The following is a 21,781-nucleotide window of genomic DNA, read 5'->3' as shown; positions in this document are numbered from 1 at the left end:
TAAACCATTTCTCATCTCTAAATTGCTGGAAGCTCATGAGTTGTATAAATCACCACCAGGCATCAGTAATCTGTTGTGTGCTGCATTTTCCCTCTTCAGCTGCAGCTTCCATTGTCAGACAGGGCATAGTCAAATAGCTTTGACAAGAGCAATCCTAAAAAGAAGAAATTAAGAAATTAGATTGACTAAGAAATATGAGGAACTAAGAAACATGATGAACTAAGAAACTCGGGTGTTCCCTTGTGGCAGAAGCCTGAGTGTAGCTGGGTTTAAAGTTTTTGAGTAAAGAGAATTGAAGAATGCTGGCAGTGATTGCCAGGATTCACTGGGATTTTAGGGGACCTTCCTTCCCTGGCTGGGACACCACAGGTTCTGCTGTTTCCAGGTGGAACTATTGGCAGTGTCTGAGTCTGAACAGATGTAGATGACCTCCTGAGACCTACCTGAGGTCACCCAGCTGAAAAAGGACTCAGTCCAGTGGCTGTTAGATGGTCTAAGTCAAGATGGCTCTTAAGAACTTGCTCACATTGGATTTATCCTGCTTTCAGCCAGTCTTTGTTAAGTCAAGACAAGGCACCATCTGCATTTGTAGTGGGCCAAATGCAGGGAAGGGACCATGTATCCTCAGGAACTGGCTTAGCTCCTCTCTCAGTCTGTCCTGTGAGGAAAAAGGACCATGGCCTCAGAGGCTGTGCCTTTAAAAACACTTGCAGCCTCCAAGTAATAGTCATGCTTCAGTGTGTTCAGCATTTCAGCTGAGCTCAGTACAAAGTGCAGTGATTTAAAGCTGGGAGATCAGGCGGGATTCAGCAAATTCAGAATTATTTATTTCTTTAGAGCAGAAAGTCTGGCTTCAGATTATTTACTGCAAATGGGTCTTTTTGGGGGAGGGGAAGAAGGCAGGAGGGTAGAGAAGGGGTGAATTGATTGATTGAATTTTTTTTCAATTAAAACAAGCAGTTTTTAAAAAAGATTTAATGCTTTATTGAAAACTGTGAAATAATTCAAGAGTCTGTAGCTCTGCTAAGTGCAGATCATAGAGATGAGGATGGGGGGAGAAGAAACTAAATTTTTTTTCTGTGGGAGAAGGGAAGGAAGAAGAAAAAAGGGAGGGAGGGAAGAAAAAAATACCATTATCTCTGTTTCTTTGTCTACGTTAATGTATTTCTCTCCCTGAGTTATCTCCAGTATCTGCAAGTATTGATTCAGAGTAAGGCACTGTTGGGCAGGCTGCAGGCAGCCCAGAGCTCTGCTGGGAGGGGAGCGTTTCCAGGGCTGCCAGAGCACAAAGCAGAGCCAGGGATTGGCTTTGCAATGGCAACTGTGCCTGGCCAAGGCAGAGCCAGGGCTCCTGCCCCTCTGCAAGGACCAGGCTGGGCTGGGGCACAGGCTGCAGAGCAGGGGATGGCTCAGTGCTGGAGGGCTCTTGGGGTGAGTGGCACTACAGGGTGAGAGAACAACCAGAGCTAAATGATGCTGGAAGGAAGGGACATGAGGCCATGAATGCCAAGACCTCATTTCTGCCTTCACTGCTCCCCCAGACTGAAGGGCCCACCCCACACTGAGGTTATCTGCACTAGGGGGGCTTCCTCCCCAAAGCAGGGACACCCATGAGCTCTCCCCACATCAGCTGGACACACCTGATAGGTGGTCACTCCAGAGAGGTGGTGCTGGAAGGTAAGAAGAGGATTAGAGCTATTACTGGTAGGTAGAGAAACTAATGATATTTTTGTCTTTGTAGGGAAGAAGTAAAATATTACTATAATCTCCACCACTTCTAAATTAATTGCCTCTTTGCTAATATAATTCCCATTCCCAGATAAATTTAGGTTTTTCTAAACCCTTTGATTTTTCCTTTGTGTTTTACATTCAAGCTGGAATGCAGTGATAAGGCACTATGCATACGTATATATATGTGTGTATATATATATATTTAATCTACATAAACACAAATACAGTTATACATAGTCCCTGCCACAAATATCACTCGTCTGACTGCTGTCACAAAGCCCTTGCTAAAACAGCTTCTCACTGAAGCTGGGTTGTTTTCCTACATCATGTCCCCTGGGGAAGGGCTGCTGGCAGCAGCAGGGCTGTGTCCACAGAAAGATGCTGGAAAGGTCTGCAGCTCTCCCCTTCTCCACTGCCTGCCTCTTCCCCATGTTTCTCTGATGGGAATAAGCCATTGCCAAACTTCAGATCCACCATCTCCTGTCATTGTCACAACAACCAGATTTCCTGGAACAGCTGGCAGTGTCTTGCTCTACAGTCAGCGTAGGAGTGGCCCTTGAATTTTAAAAGGGGCATCTCAGGGAAAGTTCTTGTGAGGGAATTGAGCATGGACTGGTGGGCAGCTTTATAGCCACTGCCATCCTTGGTGAAAAGGGGCTTCCTAGCAACCTACTTGTGACAATAATTTAATCAGCAGCCTCTGGTTAAAGTATTTTATGTGACTCTTCTGTTAAACCTATCCTATTTTGCTATTGGCACAGTCTCACAGTCTATTTGTGTTGCCTATCTCTATTTCCATATTACTAACAAGATATAATTCCAGGAGCACTGTTTGCCTCTATTCACAAGTTCCAGTATCATCCTGGAGGAATCTCACTGATGCCCAGCTCAGGTGACACAGCAGCACCAACCTCTGTGAGACCTGGAGAGAGCTCCTCCCTCTCAGAGCCACTCCTGGCTCTGGTGTTCACATGGAATCACTGGGGAATATTCATCCACGGATGGCAAAGGATGTTTGCAGCAGCTGTGGCCCTGATGCAGAGGGCTGGGACTGTCTCTTCAGTGAGCAGCACCTCTGGTCACTGCAAAGCTGCATGGAGGAGCTCCCAGCTGCATCCCAGGCTCTTGTGGGAAGCAGTGTTTGCCTGCTGTAGGGACACAGAGCTCCTGAAGTTGGTTTAATTTCAGCTTCATTGTCTGGATACTTCAAGGGCTTAAAAAAAGGCTGATTGGGAGTACATAAAGTCCAAGGAAGAAAAGCTGAAAAAACTTCTGGACTTTGGACCATGGAATAGTGATAGAGAATGTGCAAATAAATAAAGGCTTATGTAGAACAGGATAAAATTTTCAGCATCTACTAGTGATGGGACAAGAAGCAATGGCCTTAATTTACAATAAAACATTAAGATTAGACTTAGGGGGAAGCTTTACAGTGATAGGACTAGTGAAGCACTAGAAAAATATCTCCTGGAGAGGCAGTGGCATCTCCATCTTAAGACAGAATTAGAGAAAACAGCTATGAGGCCAGGGGAAAGGTGAGTTGAATCTTTTTGAGGATGGAGGGGTCAGCAAAGGGTTGCCCTATAACTCAGTTCCTTAGGCTCAGATCTTGCTGTATAGGAGCACTCTCCACCAGGATTTTTCTCAGTCCTTAGTAAGGGAATTATGACAAGCCTCTGCTCCTTTTGCATCTCCAGGAAGAAGACTAAAGGGCACAAAATCACCACTTTGTAGCCCACAAGCCCCAAAAGACCACTCTAACCAGCTCACCATTCACCACTCTGCCCTGAGACTGAAAATTCAGCTCCTCTTTAAGGGCACCACTGTCTTCAGCTGGATGGAATCCCAAATCTCCTGTCCCACATTCATCTGCTCTTAACTTCTGAATTCAAACACTGTTCTTTAAAAGCCTCTCTGCCTTTTGCTGCTAATTAAAACATTGGTTGCACTCTGGGCTTGCTTTTCCAAGAGGTCTGGACAGCATTGCAGGCAGTTCAGACAAACAAACAACCAGACAAACAGAATCCATTAGGAGCTGCCACTGCTGACTGTCGCCCTTTCGCATACATCACAGTGAAAAGGTTAATGCTTCCCAAAAGGGGTGGAAGAGACGGGTGGAGGGGAAGGGCAGGAGGGATCCAATCCTGCGAAGACCAGATGTCAGAGATGCTCAATACCTCACAGAATGGGCTCCCCCGTGAGCAAGGCAATTGCCCATCTCTTGGCAAAGCTTCCCTTTGAGGGATCTATAATTTATTAGGGAAGGTGGAGTGCTGAATAAATTGTGCATAGAGATGAAGCAGCGATGATCACTAACTCAAATCCCTGGGAGCTTGGCATTTCCAATCTTTAGCTCCCATTTGTGTCCCCCCGGTCCCTCCGAAGTGAGCCAGCCAAAGAGCTGAATATCGACAAAACATAATGAGCTCATTGAGATCTAAGCGCTGCAATTAGCAGGGTGGAATGGAGCAGAGGGGCTGGGAGGCAGACTGTAATTATTTATAATGTTGATAATCACTTACATGTAGTTAAAAATATAAATACATCCCAATGCTTGATGGCATTAACTACCCTTCAATTAGCTCCGTGCCCACTAAGAAAGTGATACCCAGGTACTCACAGGAGAAAGGCTAAAGGTCTCTGTCTGGTGGCTGTGCTCACAAACTGGGTGGGTGAATGGAAAAAAGCATTTACAGAAGGTATCTTTGTGATAGCTCCCACCACTACCTCTTGCTAATGAAGTTGTGAAGGAGACAGCTCAGACAAAAGGCTCCAGTTCTCATGGTGGTAGATCACCCTCTGCCATCTTCTTTCCTAAATTTCATGGTATCTCCACAGGTTCTCATCCAAATCACCAGAAACTTGATTAAATCAAGGGATGTCAGTGCAGAGAGCCCCCACTGGAGGTGAGGAGCCCTTTGCTGTGTGACAGGCTGGTATCTGTGCTGCAGTCACAGAAGTACCTGTGGTGTGTTACAGGGCCACTTGAACTATCATGAGAACTCAAACTCCAGCCCCATGTGTCTCTGCACAGCTCACCTCATGCTGCTTCTCCTGTGCCTGAGCCAGCTTCTTTAAAAATAGCTCGAGTCCCTCTGTGCTGCAGATACTTCCCTGCTCTTGAAGATTTTGACTAAGAGTCATTTTTTCAACAGAAAATCATCCAGTCTGGATGATCCCAGAGATGGACAATCAAAACCTTTCCTTTCTAGCAATATCCCATCTCTTTGTGGAAAGCAAATCCAAATGTCTGTGTTACAAAAATATAAGGGATTTTATGAAAGACTTGATCCAGATACAGTCATGTTTTACCAGCTAGAGGGAAGGGAGAACAACCAGTGGAAAGCAGCAAGTCTGAGTTGTAGGCATGCTGTCAGGGAAGATTCCATACCTGAGAACACCTTCACCTGACAGTAAGCAGAAATTACCCTTATCATCCCCATAATGCACTCCATTGGCATAACAGTTTTAATGGAAAATCAGGTACTAGTAAAACCACAAGAAAGGGGGACATCAAAAAGAAATACGTTTCGGTGTGGGAGAGTAGGTAAAATCCCAATCTGCCTGTACCATTGATTTCCTTCCAGGTGAAGGGAGCATTTAACACACTGAGGTTAAACTTGGACCCTTTTCAGTGCAAATGTACAGAAAGGACAGCAGTGGAGGAATGATCATCAGAGTTTAGTGAGGGAGCTTAATGAAAACATGGAAAATGTGGAAAGAAAAAAAAAAGAAAGAAAGAAAAAAACCAGGAAGAACACAAACAGGCTGTGTTGCAGTTGGAAAAGCTCTGAGAAAATACAGGCAGTGTTCAGTGAAACTGAAAGGGAAAAGAGCAAAACCAGAGTAAATGGAAATTGTTCAAAGATAATTGAATGTATGTCCAAGCGCTGGCGTGTGCCAGCCAGCAATAAATACACTGCCTGTGAAAACAAGCTGGTAGGGCACAGGGAGGAACTTCTTAAAGCAAACAAGGGCAGCAAGGAGCATCTGCAAGTGGGGGGTGCAGGGCTGTAGGGACCAGGAATAGGGGACAAGGGATGACAGGCTGGGGAGGAACTTGTGAGGCTGGAAATGAGGCAGAGCTACATGTCTCGATCTGCATTCAGACAGGACCCCCTGGTCTACCATGAGCATTCTGGAAACCTGAAGAAAAACAGCTGGATCATGCTGCAAGGGCCTGGCAATGGCTGGGGGAGTTGGTATTTTTGGGACTGTGTTCTTGTTGAATAACCAACCATTCATTTAGTAGGATGGTGCAGGAAATCAGTGCTTGCTCTGTATATGGCTTTGCAGGGACTGAAGAAGCTAAAAGAGAAATATACCTCAGCTATTCTAGCACACAAAGAGTAGAGAAAGCACAAAAAGGACAGGGAGTTTCTGGTCTGTCTAGAAAAAAAATCTACAGAGAGCAGGAATAAAAGATTCTTTCACAAGAAATACCAAGCTACTTCAGACCAAACCTGACCTACTCCAGCAGCCTGTCTTTGCCACCAGCCAGTGTCCACATGAAGAATTATAAGATTTACACCAAGGGATGAGCCCCTTCTCCCTGTATGAGCAGCAGTGCTGCTCCTGCAGCAAGGAGCTGTCCTTGAGCTGAACAGGTAAGTTACACTTCTCCAAATTCCTTGGACACAGAATGGGATAAACATGGCTCAGCCCTTTTCAGAACCAATTTCCCTTCCCTGTTGCCTGGAAAGCCTACCAAGACCTCAGGAAACACCACACAGGCACAACTTCAAGTCCTGAGCCAGGAATCAACATTTGCTGCAGTACATCCTTTAAAGTGGTGCTCCCAAAGCAAAAATTAATTTAGAACTTGTGAGGTGTAAAGAGCTGGTCACCACAACAAATAAAAGAATACCTGCCAATAGCAAAAACCTTTCAAAGGCTGCTGGGTTCCTCCATCTGACACAGATTAAAACCAAAGTGTAAAAGGGGATGTGATGTTTGCAGCCCCATCGAGGAAATGCAGCAGCACAAAGAGGAAAAGGAGCCATGTCCTCACTTGGTCCATGAGAACCTGCCTGTCCTTGATCAAGCTGATGCTTGCACGAGAAGAGACAGTGTAGACACCTTGTCTGGTGAGAAGACCAGGGACTAGCATAAAAATACTTTCACAAAGATTTTCTAGGAGAAAATCCCTTTGCCCCAGCTACGTTTGTACCTGCTGTCCACTGCCTTCCTCACAGTTCTCAAGAAATAAGGGCAGTGCTGGCTCAGCTCTCACAGCCATGGGGTGATGCCTGACTGAGGTTCAGCAAATGCAGGCCCAAGGAAACACCAAAGGAGAGGAGAGCCCACTGGAAGCAGATCTCCTGTCAAAGCATGGCTCCCATGAAGAACAGCCAGCAATTGAGCAGCCACCCAAGAACTGCTTGGCAAAGTAATTTTGAGCTGATGTAGCTGAGAAAATATGGGTCTGTTTGCAGATCGTTTGTCAGACAGAGTATGTTAGACTGCTCAGAAGAAGCACTTGAGCTGACTGCAATTCTGGGGTTTTATTTATTTATTTTATTTTAAATATCAAAATTACTATTAGTGTTTTTTTGTTTTCCAAACCATGTGTTTCCAAAAAAAGAGCATATGTTAGTATCAACTCCATTTTAAAATATGGAGAGAAAATAAAAACTAGGACCTTTCCAGTGGAAACAACCTCAGCATTTCAATGATTTCAATGCTACAATATTGTCTCTTTTATGCAACCAGATGAACTCTAATTAGTTCTGACTAAAGCATCTGCTTCAGCAACACCTGATCTACAGGGAATCCAACAGAGAGACTTCTACTTATTTCAGGCTTTTTGTAGAAGTTTCATGTTGGATCAACCAGTAAATTCAGTCAAAAACCCAGAGAACAAGGGTGAAATTAACTCAGGGTCGTCAAAAAGGACTGAAGAGATTCTGGCAAGCAAATTCTGAAAGTGCTAGGTGTCTAGATCCACCATTCTTTCATCCCCCTGTTTCTCTTGCAGTAACCTGATGAACATTAGATGAATTTATGATGGAAGAAGCCAACTCAGCCAAGCCTACAGTGGCTCCAGAGCCCTGCTATTCCTGTCCCAAGAGACCAATTCCTTTATTGCAGTGTTTTTCATGGATGCTAAAATCCCCTTTATTCTCCTCTGAGCCGCTGTTGCCTTTGATTTTACAGAAGGGATTTCTAAATGCTTATTTACTACCATCCTCTTATAATTCCTGCAGCTTGGAAGAAAGGGAGACCAGTTCATTTTGAAACAAGATGTTCATCTTTTCGACAGCTAGCATAGGCTGAGGCATCAATAAATTAAGGGTTCTAGGGATTAATTGATTGGAGCAAGGTTGGTTAACTAAATGGGAACTAATCTGCTAGCAGGCAAACTGGAGCTGGGCTACATTTGTTGTCCATGAGTTTCGGCTGTGAAAATGAAAATTTGATGATGATAGCAGTAATACAAACAGGGATGCTGAGCGGAAAAGGAAAAAGGAGGGTTTTTTTTCTCCCTAAAGGAAATGTACACAGGCTCTGCTAGATCTGAAATGATATCTCGCTCAACCTCTTTTCTTTGTGAAAATCACTACTTCTGAAACAGAAATTCTAGTGAAGGAAAGATCCTATTATCAGCAGCAGTCACATTTCACAGCAATGTGATTAACTGCCGGTCACATGCTCCCCTCGCTCACCACTTGTAGACAGCTCAATAATTTTAACGAGGGAAGAAGCCCGTCTTTCCCTTTCTTCCTTCCTTCCTTTCTTCCTTTCCCTCCCCCTTCCCTCGTTTCTTTCTTCCTTCCCCTCCCTTCTCCCCCTTTAGTCTTCCCTTACAAGGCAGGCAGTTGAAGCTGACCCGTAAGGAAAACCCCAGCGGGACCTGGATATCACTTATCAAGCCTAAATGTGCTGTCCTGGTCCAGGTTGATGTGAAGTGCGGCAGCCACGTCTCAGAAATCTCCCCCTTTCAGAACAAAACCAGTCACCTTGGCTAGGAAATATACTACTTCCATCACAGTCACACTTCAATCACCAGCCTTTCCCTTGTCTCAGCTCCTGTCCTTGGTTCGGAGTATTTACAGCCCATCTGTCTGTCTCAAACACACTTCTCACTCAAGAGGGAAATTAATCTCTCCTTCACTCCCCTCTCTGCTTTCTCTCTCCTTCTCCCTCCCCCCTTCCCCCAACACTTGCAATTTGCCATGAACAGCTTCCCTTTTCTCATCTAAAATTCTCGATGACTTTGAAAATTGACTGCACCCACACACCTGGGCACGGTGAGAGATAATTGATTGCATTTTTATTTCGTCTCTTCCCTAAACTGTTTTCCTTGCTAATGGCCAGTTCTCTGCAATTTTTTTTTTAAACTGACACTCTGTGTGAGGGACTGAGGGAAAGGAAGAAATAACCAGCTGCTGAATATTGTCTCTCCTGCCTCTCCAAGGAATTAAAAACTCGATGAGTGATGAGGATCTCGCGTGGAGACAGATCAGCTCTCACAGGGTCCAGGTGATAGAAGGCTTTGCAGAGACCCTCTGGGGCTTTGCAAAGGGACTTGTCCTGTAGCACTGCTACGAGCAAAGGTCACACAGGCTGCCCAACCAGTAACTAGGGCTACCTCCACCTCTGTTTCAATTTTAAGGCTTAAGTTACTCACTGCTCCTGCACCTTCTTTCCTAACAGGCTCCCTCTTTGACAAACAGGGAAACTGAGGCATGGTGGAGAAGGGTGATTTCCGTGAAATCTTATGAGATTGGAGGCATTACAACTGCCAAAGCACAGAACTGGGAGAGGGAACACTCTGCTTTAATGCCTAGACTATCCAGCTTGTTTTCCAGTGAGGGCAGAGGAATCAAATTATTTAGATATTATTAGATATGGGCGTTGACCTCGACTCCTGAAGCCAAAGGAAGGCTCAGCCATGTTTTTTCAGGTGAAATATTGGCTGTGATGTCTCTCAGTTTCCCCATGGTAATAGAGATAGGCCAGTTTGATTGTGAATCTGCCTCTCATCACCAGGAATTGGTAAAACCAAGTCCATCAGCTGAGCCTAGGAGGCTGGTTAGGTGATTTTCTCCTGCTTGTGACAACTTCCTTAAGGTCCTGGTTCTTGGTAAGTAAAAACTGCTCTTTGTGCTGAGTGGTGGCTCTCACCACAGGAATGTCACAGGTGTCTGAGATGTGTTGGGTCAATCCATCTGCAGCTGGAGGCCCAGCAAGATCAATCTGGGGACAGGTGGCAATTCAGGAGAAGCTACCTCTGAAATGATACACAGCATTTGACCCTCAAATCCTGACAGATTCTGCATATCCAAGTTGCCTGGAGAAACTGAACACACCCTGGACAAAAGCATGTTTGTATCTTACAAAACAAATAATAAATGGGAAAAGGCCACAGTCTACAGTTTGAGGAAGATTATGAGCATTTATTTTTGGCAGTCTGGTTTAGCTGTGCAAGGAAAAGACATGGGGCTCCTGAGCAGAAGGAAGGAAAAGGTCTGGACTCAATCTGCAGTAAGCACAAGCCTCTGATTTCCATTGTGTCCATGGCCAACAAGATCCTAGCACTAAAATCAGCCTTCAGTTTCATTTTATACCTGGGCACTCAGGATTGAGAAAAAAGCTGAGAGAATTTGCAGTCATACAAGATTCCTGCAGTGCAGGATGACAGAAATCCTGTAAAATATCTTGATTTTGCCAGATTACTTGCCAAAACCTAAAGATATTTTGGCACTATTCAGTTTAAATTGTACTCTGTGCTTTAGTTCAAGTCTATACAGCAAAACTTGATCTAAAAGAAACTTCTCCATCCACAGCTGTAGCTTCCAACAAACTGTGAGTTTGCACTTAGCTGGGCTAAGCCAATTTACCTCAAGTCTCATAAAGCCAAAGCTACTCTAACATTTTGCTAATCTGTAAGAGACAGGAACATCCTTCACTTCTAACCTTTCCAGCAAGATCAGCTGATTAGATACATCAAATACCAGTGTCAGAGATGAGCCAGAGCAGCAGCAGTGGGAAATAAGATTTAGCCCCCACCTTCATTTAATTTTTATGATCAAAATGTTTCAAAACCCAGTTATGTCCAAGGGTATCCTCAGGTTGGATGAAGGTGTCAGGCAGATACTGGACCTTTCTTTTCTCCTAGTCCACTGCAAAAAACAGAAAGAACAGCCTGGTGCTTCCAGGAATGCAGGGCAGGTTTCCAGGGAGAGATTCCTGGGGGCACATTTCTGAAGGATTTCGAGGCAAAGCTTATCCAACAATAGCATTTAGAAGAGAGTGGATGATATTGTTAGGGAGAATATAGGTTTGTTTGAAATATTCATCCTCTCCACACAGAATTGTTTCTCCTTTTTTCTATTTCAGTGAGCACATAGTTCTTCTCTACTTTTATATTCTGAGATGTTTACATAACCTTCACTAAAGGAGCACAGATTTAAGCATAAACAGGTTTTATCCTTTCCTTTCACCTCATCCATGGATTTCTGTAAATGCAAGAATGGAGAAGTGCTCCCCAAGGCAGGCCCCCTCTCATCAGTGTGCAGTGACTCCAGGGCTCAACCTTTGGCTTTGCCAAATGTGTGCAAACACAACATTTGTACAGGGCTGCCATCCAATTCTGTTTTAACATTCCCTTTAGAAGTCAAACCTTCTTGTTATTTGTTGTCAGTCTTCAGACCAAAGCAGCAATACCCATTCTTGGTGTGCTGACCTGTCATGACCTGCCCAATCTTCTTACCTTTGCCCAGCATTACCAAAAGCCATTTCCAGGGCTGCTGCATGTCAGCAAAAGTTAACTTTTGCTGCCCCTTCACAGGTGCCTGAATGCCAGTCTCTCTATTTGCCAACTGGAAATCAACCTCCTTTTTTCCTGAGTGCTCCATTAATAGAAACTCACAAGCAAAAGGCTGAGGGGATCCAAGTCCCAGCCCTGTGGGAAGCTTTCCTCTGTGTCCAGCAGGCCCTGGATCAGGCTTCTACCCAGGCACTAAGAAAGAGCTGTTGGAATCTTTGGGGCTAGCACAGGGCAGAGGATCATCCACAAGTGTTAATGCTGCTCTGGTCTGCCAGCACCAAGTCAAGTACTGGGTAAGACTGGGTATACTCTCCTGTGGGAAAGAAAAATCTTAAATTTGAAACCCAAAAGATGAAATCTCCAATGAGCCACATGGCTCTGACTCCCTTAGCGAGGGTTTGCATTTTTGTGGCCAGGCTGGGCTTTCTAAAATTTTTTTCTATATATAAATATATATATATATATTTTAAATTTATTTTTTCTTTTTTCTCAAATATCATTCAAACAACGGGGGAAATCTAGCAAACCAACCATTTAATTAGCAGGTACTGCAGAAAGCAGGAAAAAAGCAATGCTGTACAGAGTGACTGTGTTTCCTCTCAATTTATATCACACAGACAGAAGTGTTAGTGACAGCAAAAGAAGTAATACTAATTCCTGAAAGAATAATTAAAAAACAAAACAAAAACCCCCAAAGCCAACAAGAACTTAACAGTACTGTTTATAGGCAGTGTGTAAAATGAGCAAGGCCCTACTTGGTCCTGACAGAAATTGATCTCTACTAGAACTGTCCTCTTTGGGATGTCCTGTAAATGCAATTTTTATTCCACTGAAGCATGGGAGATTCACTGATCCTGCCCAGTCTCATCAATAAATGTCCTCATACACCACCAGGCAAACCAGAATTTTGAAGAACTGGTTTATACCTTGTGTACATTGATAATTAAAAAAAAAAATTTCTCAAACTAGTCCAAACATTTTAATCTCTACATATATTCCAAAGCTTCAGTTCCCTCAAGTGATCTGGCCTGGGTTGGAGCTGTGATGGAGTCCCTGCCATAACTCCACTGCCACACAAACCCAACAGGTGAAAACCACCAGACTTAAACCTGCAGCCCACCCTGTGCTGCTCCTGAGCTGTCAGAAACCACAGCTCACCTGAGCTGTGTGTGACCTGAATATGGTTTGGTGCCACGAGACCACTGTGGAATACAGAACTGAGTCCCTGTTCAGCAAGATTTGCCACTCTCACAGTAGTCATGGATACTTTTAAAAAATGTGATTTTTCAACTCAGAGAAGGATGCAAGTAGGTCCTGATACCTGACAAAACCATAGAAGACAAACTCAGAATGAACAAGAGAGTACCTGGGGTAGGTTAAATTTTGTGCTGCTCCTGTAGTCTTTGTTTTGTGGGGCAGGTGAGATAGGAGTGACCTGAGCACAGTCCCCATTCCAGTAGTCAGGACCCGACAGAGGTAACAGGAAAACGATATGTAACTATTGTGTTTGCAAATGCAGGGATTTGAGGACTCCTGGGTAAATAAGATGTGTCCTCAGCCACAGAGAAGTGAATTTAATGATATTTAGTAGGAAGAGCTACAAGTGCAGTGTGATGGAAATGTCAAATAACCTCTAAATGAGAAGAATCAGACCCTAAATTTTCAAAGAGGAGGAGCCCACTGAGAAAGCATGTGAAACAGAAAGGACAGCACAGTTATTTAAAGTAAAGATACTGCCAGGATCACTTGGGTACAGGAGGCATTGTATGCAAAGGAATCAGAGAGATGTTAAAGGCCTTCTTCCAGATGTGTACAATATTCCTGCCAGATGACCAGCACCAAGAAATGGAGAGCAGGTCCTAGAGCTGCAGAAGGCTCACCTGCATACAGAGAGACAAACTCAAACCTTATTTTCTCTACAACACCCAGGGCTGCAGTGGAGATGATCTGTCACCAAATGGAGATGAACAAGAAGCTGATAAACATGTCTGGACTGGGCCTGGCTTTAGAGGGGACAAGAAGGTCAGGTGGGCACTATAAAATGCTGGAAAAGGTCAGCTTGGAGCAGATACCATTGGAAAAAGCAAATCCACCACATGCAGCATGCAGCTGAAGGGAATGTGGTAGCCTTAGGTCCATTTGCCAGTGGAAATGTGTCCACAAGACAAAACCTGCTGAAGGGGTTGGCAGCCTTGTTGCATATTTTCACAGAATAAAAAGCTATTGTAGTAGGCTATTGAGGCTATTTACTTTTCACCTCTAAATCTGGTTCCACCAGATGAGGGCTGAGGCACAGTGGCATGGGTAAGCTCTCCCCTGGATACAATTTTTTGGGGCTGTTAATTCAGCACTAAATTCACACACATGGGAAACATTCTCATCAGAAGATATAAAAGCAATTCCTTGTATATGTCACACCATTCACAGTATCTCACAGCCACTCTCTGGAGCTTTCAAATACAGCACAGTCAGACCTGCTGAGACTTAGAGACACTGGGTCACCTCTGAATGCACAGTTACACCTTTCCCTACACCCTGGTGACCTGGCTGGTAATGGATGTTTCAGTGGAGAGCCCAGAAACACAGAAACTGTCTCACACCGATTACATGTGAGAGTATTGTGCTCTCAAAAACACAGCCTGCACTCAGCAGCTCTCCAGAGCAAAACAAGCTGGAGGCAGCTGAAGGCACCTGCTCCTTCAGGGAAACTTAAACCTGCCTCCTGGTATATCCAGGGAAACACCCAGCTGCAGCAGGGTGAATAGCAGTCTCTCTCTTTCTTGCTGTGCTACATCCTCATCCAGCTTGGGCAAACACTTCTGCCATGGCTGGAGGATGCTGCTGAGGATGCAAGTTTCCTAAGCTCAGAATTTAGTCACTTGTAGCTGTGCTGATCTACTCCTGCCTCTTAACCTCAGTCAAAACCCGCTCATGGACCTCACTCTAACAAGTTGTTGTTCTCTGTAAAGAATATAAGCACCTCTAAGTGACATCAGGACAATTTCCTCTGTCAGTGTTTGCAACAATTTCGTGACCTAGTCAGTGGACACTGGGGCAAACAAAACCATGAATTGGGGTCTGAACTCAAGACATCTGGCATGAAGAGCAACAACAGGAGGGAATCCGAGGAGTGCATGTTCACACAAGTGCATTTCAGTGAGCAGCAGGGTGTTCTGCATCTTCACAAGCCCTTTCATCCATGTGCTCCACCTGGCTCTGCCCTCCACTGGCTTGGCTGAGCTGCTCACCAAGGTGAGCAAAATGGAATTTGCCCACCTGGGCTTGTTCTTGCCTATTTTGCTCGATGCCCATTTGTGAAACAAAGCACACATCAGTTTAGAAAGTGCTTAACCTTTACAAAGCCCTAAGAGGGATGGAAAAGGTGGAAAAGAAAAAAGGAATTAAAAAGAAATTAACGATACGGTTTTGTTAACAGTTAATTTTGAAAGCTAACGCCCACTTTTTGATTCAGAATAGCATGGCAAGGTCAGGCTGGATGGGGCTCTGAACACCTGCTCTAGGCTAAAGGTGTCCCTGCCCATGGCAGGGGGTTGGCATGAGGTGGTCTTTAGGGCCCCTTCCAACCCAAATAATTCTGATTCTATGTAAAAAGTGTAGTTGTCTGTCTAATTTGCTGAAGCACCTCTTCCCCAGCACGGTGATGACTATACTCTTCAGTAATTCAGTTTAATTGAAATTCTATGCCTGTTAAATTCTGAGTCCTATATCGATCAACATATGTCAACTGTGGAAAATTGTACTAAATTGTGTTGTTTTACTGTGCAGCAGTCAACTATCTGTTGGTGTCTGAAGTTAGTTTATTTCACCTACTCAAAATTGGGCCTGGACTGATATTACATCTAGAATTGAATTTTCTGTTCTTGATTTTTAATAACTAGGATTTGCACCACACTCAGAGAGATGAACAGAGCCAGCAATTGGGGCTGTGGATGTCTCAGCTCTTAGGCATGAAGCAGAGCCTTGCCTAGTTTGGAGCTGCATGGGAAACCTCAGGAGCAGTCAGCTCTTGTGCAAGATGGTGCTGGGATTTCACAAGCAGCTTTCTCCCCTCTCTGCTGAGTCCTGAGTCCATGACACAGGATACTTGGCTCTTAATCATCATCTCCCTCTGTCTGATTTGTTCCCATGTTAAATGACCCTGAGTTCTACTGACCTTCTTCTCAAATCATGTTTTCCAGATATCAAATTGTTTCTGCAGGTATTCTCCTCTTGACCCACATTTTTGGGGATGGAATAAAAAAAAAATTCATACTCAGAACTAACCTCTGTTCCCTGGCTGCGATCTCACAAATGCTGAGGAAAGCTGAGGGCTCATTCCAGCACCTATTTCCATGAGAAAATGCTGGTTTCCCCCCATAACAGAATTTATTTCATGCTGGTGATAGTTTCCAAACCCTTTTCATCACTAGTTTCCCTCCTGCCTCAATCCATACAGCCAATTCCTCCTGCTTGTGTATAAATTCCTGCTTTGCTTTCACTGAATTGCATCCTCCCTCTCTTTCATTTTTTTCAGAACATTTCTCCAATTTGTTTGATCTTCTCAAGTGGAAGCGCTTGCACTGAGCAGCCTCTACAAATACATGGTGCAGTTTAAATTCCCCAGTGTTAAAAATATCTGCTTGACTGTAAAACACTCTACTTTTTATATGGAAATAGCAGCTCACTGGGACACAAGTGGCACTGTGCTGTATGGCATGCTGAAGCAATCTGGGAAAAAGGAAAACTAATACATACCAAAAGTAAAAACACAAAGTAAATACATAAATAAATAAATAAAGTAAGCAAATGGGACTGAATTTACAAATATATCAAAAACGTCCTATGTGGAGACATTTACTTTCCATGCAAAAGTAGTTTCTTATCTGCTTTTATCTCCATGCTGTGTGCACACTGTGCAGCTCAGGGGACTGACTGCTTGATGTGTTATTGATTTCAGGGGGAGGGGGACATACAGAACTGACAGAAACTTCTTTAGCAAGTAGCACAACTATCCACTCAACATCCATTGGCCTCTGAAACCAATTCTGTCCTCTTTTCCATGTTTTCTCATTTTGTTTTCAATCACCACTGACAGATAGCTTCAGCTTTCCTCTCTTTCACACTGCAGAGGGGAAGCAGCAATAATTAATTCTAATCACAGAGGAGAAAAGCACAACTGCAGAGAATGTCCACTGGAAAAATGTCCACTCATGCTCCTGCCTGTCTGCCACTATAATGCTCAAAGAACTGTGAATCCAAAAGGGAGAGGAAATGCACCTCTTGCTCAGTATTTTGTGCTTGTAGTAAATCAGGAATGAATGAGAGACAAAGCAAAGCTCTGTTTGAATTTCTGTGCAAGGCATGAATAAATGTCTCAGGGTGAATGCACGAATTGGGTGTTCAGCAGAACCCTCAGGACACATGTCTGCCAGACTGGGACACACTGGTAGAAGCCTTAAAGACAATTCCTACTTTCTGATGCTGCTCAGACCTCTGTGATACTGCATCCAGAATTTTACCAGCTAAATAAAATCAATTCTAAGAAGTGGGAGGCCACCAGTGGACAGATCTGAGCTGCTCCTCTTGGTCTAGGTCTTGGTGTTTAACCCCTTAGGTACAAGGTGAAAACATTATCTCTTTTGTAGAAGAGAGATATATGGGCCACTAAACAAGAAAAGTTTGGAGGGAAAGAGACACTAAATTCTTTTAAGAAATGCCAAAGGTAGAACATTATCTAAACAGTGATTTTAGAAAAACAGCTGTATAAAACCATAAATAAGCAAGGAAAAAAATCCCAAAATTTTGTCTGATATAATTATACTGATAGGTTTCTTTAATTTTTAAGTTTCTTCATTTAGATGCCTCTATCTTTGGGCTTAAACAAGTCTCTCAATAGCCTGACAACAGAGTGTTATGGGATTTGGTACAGGGATTTAGACATGTTTTACTTGGAGTCAGGTGATGCCTCTAAATTTCACAGCATTCTCTGAAATTCCACACTTACATTTTATACCCTTTCTCCTCTAAGAAAAGCATATTAACTGAAATAATCTTACAAAAAGCACTAATATTTCTTTTCTCAAGTGATCCAAAATGTTCTAGACTTTTAGTCATGACTAATAGGGGCTACCTCTGCATTAAAATATGAGTAATTACTTAGCAGCATACATTAACACAAAACCCCTTTAAGACAAGAATGACAAGCAATAAGTCTGCATGAAAAGTTCAGAGAGAGAAAAGATATGCATCAAAATTTGGCTAAGAGAGCTATCTTAGTGGAGGGGTCTGGGAAAGAGAAAGGATGGTCTTCTTTCAATATTTTGGATTCAAGAAAACTCCTAAAAAAGCAACTGCTGCAATGTCCCACTTCTCTAGGTGGGATTTTCTTAGATATTTATGGCCATTCTTACTTCTGGTTTCTACCAGAACGTGAAATAAAGAGAGCAAAAAGAAGATGTTTTGCAGATATTTTGAACCCAAGAAAACATTTGGTTTACCCTGGGGATACACAAAGTCAATGGTCCTTGGAGCAATTTTGACTGGTATTTATTTCTCCTGCTTGGTGTAGGCACTCAGGGAAACATTTCTTGTGCTATTTCAGTAGCTTTATACTTCATGGAAGCTAAAAATCTCTGTGTCCTCATCTCTCTAACATATCACTGTACTGACAGAGACAGGAAAAGCACCCAGCAAATACAGTGTGTTGACTCGCTCCTGACATGCATAAAAGGAAGCAAGGAAGATGTAATTTCAGTATTTTATTATACTCCAATTTTCACTCAATCTGATTGTAACCAGCCATTTTCAGAGCCAATACTTTCATTCAGAGGCACCTCAGAAGCGGGGATATTTTTTTTATCAGTGTGAGAGTAGCTTATTGCAGTGTTGATTTATACCAAGGAGCAGGTGGGATAACTTGAGACCAGCTTGAAGCTTTTACCATTTAATAAGCAATGGGCAAATGCAACTCATCACTGTGTGGTCTGCTGTGAAAATACTACTTGCTATTCTGATTTGCACAAAAGAGCTGATGCTTTTGTAAAGAATGTGTTGTGTTCCTGAAGGTGACAGAAACTCAGATGATATGAAAAACATTGATTAATCAGGTAGGCATTCCCCCAAAATATGTGTTTAATCTAAGCATGCATAATTACACATGGATACTGTCTGAGGGACCTAGAGAGGCATTTGTTCTCATGTCAGGCCTTTTACCTCCTTCTGAAAACCTCAAAAGAGAAAAGGCAAGAGCAGGGCCAAAGGTCAAGAAATCTTTTAAAATCACAGAAGGGCTCAGGTTCTCCATGAGTTGTGGGCGGTAGTTGTTCCTAGAACTAACAAAGGAGTTCTTATATTTTAGTTCTTCCACCACTAATTGAGTTACCAGGTAGAGTTAACTGAAATGCATACAAACAAATATGAGTGGTCATTATGTTCTCAAACGAAAGTTTCAGGTTATTTTTGCTAGCTTACTAGGAGTTTATCTTTATTTATTTGTTATTCTTACAATATATAGGGCCAGTGCATTCTTCAGTGAAGCAGCTGAAATTTCAAATTCCAGACTGTGGCTGGGAGGAAATGGCACTGACTTGGCAGGCATGAAACATAGTTCTGTTTTAGCTGTGCAATTTATTTCCTATCTCACTTTGCACCTGCCTTTTTCTTCTCCCATAATACATTTGTCCATCTAAATTGAACAGCCTTCCCAGCAAGGATGGTCTTTCTCTTACTGTTTGTATCTGGCATCGCTCAATAGGGCTCCTGTTTCCTCTTGAGTCTTGAGCAGTATTGTAACTCAGGCAATTAAGATGAGCAAAAAGCCTGATTATTCTGCCTAAAATAAGTCTGTAATGGAACTAACACTGTGCAGATGGGAGAACAGATACCTCAGATGACTATTTTGCTCCATTACACAACAAAGAGTCAACTGTGAGCTGCTCTTTAACAAGCTGGATGTTGGCAATTTTTTGTCCAGAGCACTCAGCAAATGCTGATAAATAACAAGTGAGCGTGCATTTACAAGTGATTTACTAACAAAACCTGGGAGCCAACGCTGTAGCACAAACTGTACTAAAAAGAAATGGGCATACTTAGTTTGCTGTCACCAGCAGAGGCATCTTCACTGGTGCTAATGGAGGCTTGGGCTGCGGGCTCTGCAGGGCACAGATTTTGCTCGGCGTTCATACAACACTTAGCACAGTGGGATCCTGGTCTGTTATGAGATGTCATGAATGCTAAATTAACACAAATACATATTTAGTAAGGAGCAAATGATAGATGTTTTGTGGACAGCCAGGCTGCCGTATTATTTGGATTGCAGAGTTCTACTACAGCCCAGGCAGTTCTAAGAAAATGCTATAAAGATGCCCAGGAGCTGCCTCATGCAATATTCAATCAGCTGAAGTGATCCGAAGCACTGCTGGTGTTAGAGAGCACACTTTGCTGTATTCATTTGTGAGCTGTTCCATACAGAAATCTGAGCACACAAGAGGTCCAGAATCACAGGTAACATCTGACAGAGGTCTCTTTCTGTCTCAGAAATTCAGCCATCAACATCTGCTGAGATGGGTTCTGTTTCAGATGAGATTTATGAAAAAGCTATTGATTAAACCATAGCTTTAGTTCCATTTACCACTTACATACACATACACAAACAATTAAATACATTACTGAGCTGAACAGCATTTCAAATTATAGGAGTTTCTGCTTTCAAAAGCACTTAAAAACATTTTCCACAGACATACATATATATATATGTTTGCACTGTTTAATTGACATTGTTTTCCCAACTCCTTCAAGTCACCTGTAATATCAAGTCAATTAAGTATTATTTTCCCAACCTATTTACTGAGCTACCTAGCAATCAATCCACCTACACACAGAGAGAACAAATGCTCATGGGGGATGGTAGATCTTAAAAAAAACACTGAAAAACTGTCAGCCTTCTCCAATGGCAGCCAGGCTCATAGCTTTGCAGGATTACACAGCCTGACATCTTGCAGAAAATAAGTCCATGGGATAAAAGCTCCATATTCTGACAGTACCGTTCCTTCCCTGCAAATCAATATACTCCTGTGTGGAATAGCATTACTATTTCAAGTTATACACATGCTAAATATGTTTTGGATTACGTTGGTATAAATAAATAGATGAGAACACATTTATTTTCCATCTCTGTTCAGGAGATCACCCTTAGAACAGAGAGCAGTGCTGGGGCAGGTCAGTAACCTGGGACACTTGGATAAATCAGATTTGGTTCCTGCCATTGCCAGCCACTTCCCAGGTGACCTTGGGCATGTCACACATCTGACTTCCAAAGGGGCTGTGCACAGGGTGGAGATGCAGAAAATCCCAGGTGCTTGGTGTCACTCCACCTCAGCTCACAGCACACAGCTAATCAGAGTCATCCCTACAATACATCCCTACATTTTGCTGTATCTGTGTGTGTGGCAGTGCAGAAAGAAATAGAGAGAATGTATAATCCACCAGTTTTCTGTAAAAGGAGTCTAAATGAGGGTCAGCTGGGCTCACAGGTGGTTTATTTGCCAAGTCTCACCGTGGTCTTGCTCACCAGGAAGCGTGTGGGGTCAGGGAACAGGAGAGCTTGTCCTGTCCTCTGCCACATCAGGCTTTGCCATGTCTGAAAGGAGCTCCCACTGCAGCTTGACATATGGGACTCCTCTTGTGAAAGGGCACATGATCCCACAGACAAATACTTTTTTTTGTCTGTGTTCTATTCCTTACCCTTGTAAATCAAAGCATTAAATCTTTTTTTGTCCCCACTTTGTTTGTGCTGCATCTCAGGCTCCATCCCTGAGCACCAGCACTGTCCTTAGCACTAGTTCACACAGGAAAGTCTGGGCCTTTCAACATGAACCAAGAGTAATAAATCCTGGCCTCACACTGCACAGAGCCAGCAGGAGGCTGGAATCAGAGATGGCTATAAAACTCTTTCAGACTGAAAACTATTATTGTTATTATTTGTAGTGCTTCATTTAGTAGAATGGCAAGTTATACCCCTGTACAAATGTACATTTTTGGGCACCAAGCCAGGCACTAAAACAATAGCAACTGTGACTTGTCAGGTGAGACAAGATCAATCAGGCTAGGATCTGGAGTTCAAATCACTATTGGAAATAGAGCTTCCTGGGAGCTAGAGCAAACTAAATTAAAGCACAGATACTCACACTGGCAGAGGATTTCAAAATGAAATTTAAAGGGCTTCTTCACAGAGTTTGGAGGGTAATGCAAACAAATGCCCATGAATATTTGTTAACATTT

General features: G+C 43.2%; 1 protein-coding gene across 3 annotated transcripts in view; it reads right to left on the bottom strand.

Moving 5' to 3' along the window:
- BEND5 (BEN domain containing 5) overlaps positions 1 to 21,781 on the bottom strand; it is an 875,016-nt gene that overhangs the window by 20,196 nt on the left and 833,039 nt on the right. The gene's annotated exons all lie outside the window — the stretch shown is intronic.

This window comes from Sturnus vulgaris, chromosome 9 (assembly GCF_052056855.1).
Source record: "Sturnus vulgaris isolate bStuVul1 chromosome 9, bStuVul1.hap1, whole genome shotgun sequence".
Taxonomy (NCBI): Eukaryota; Metazoa; Chordata; class Aves; order Passeriformes; family Sturnidae; genus Sturnus; species Sturnus vulgaris.
This window is presented reverse-complemented; position numbering and strand designations above follow the sequence as displayed.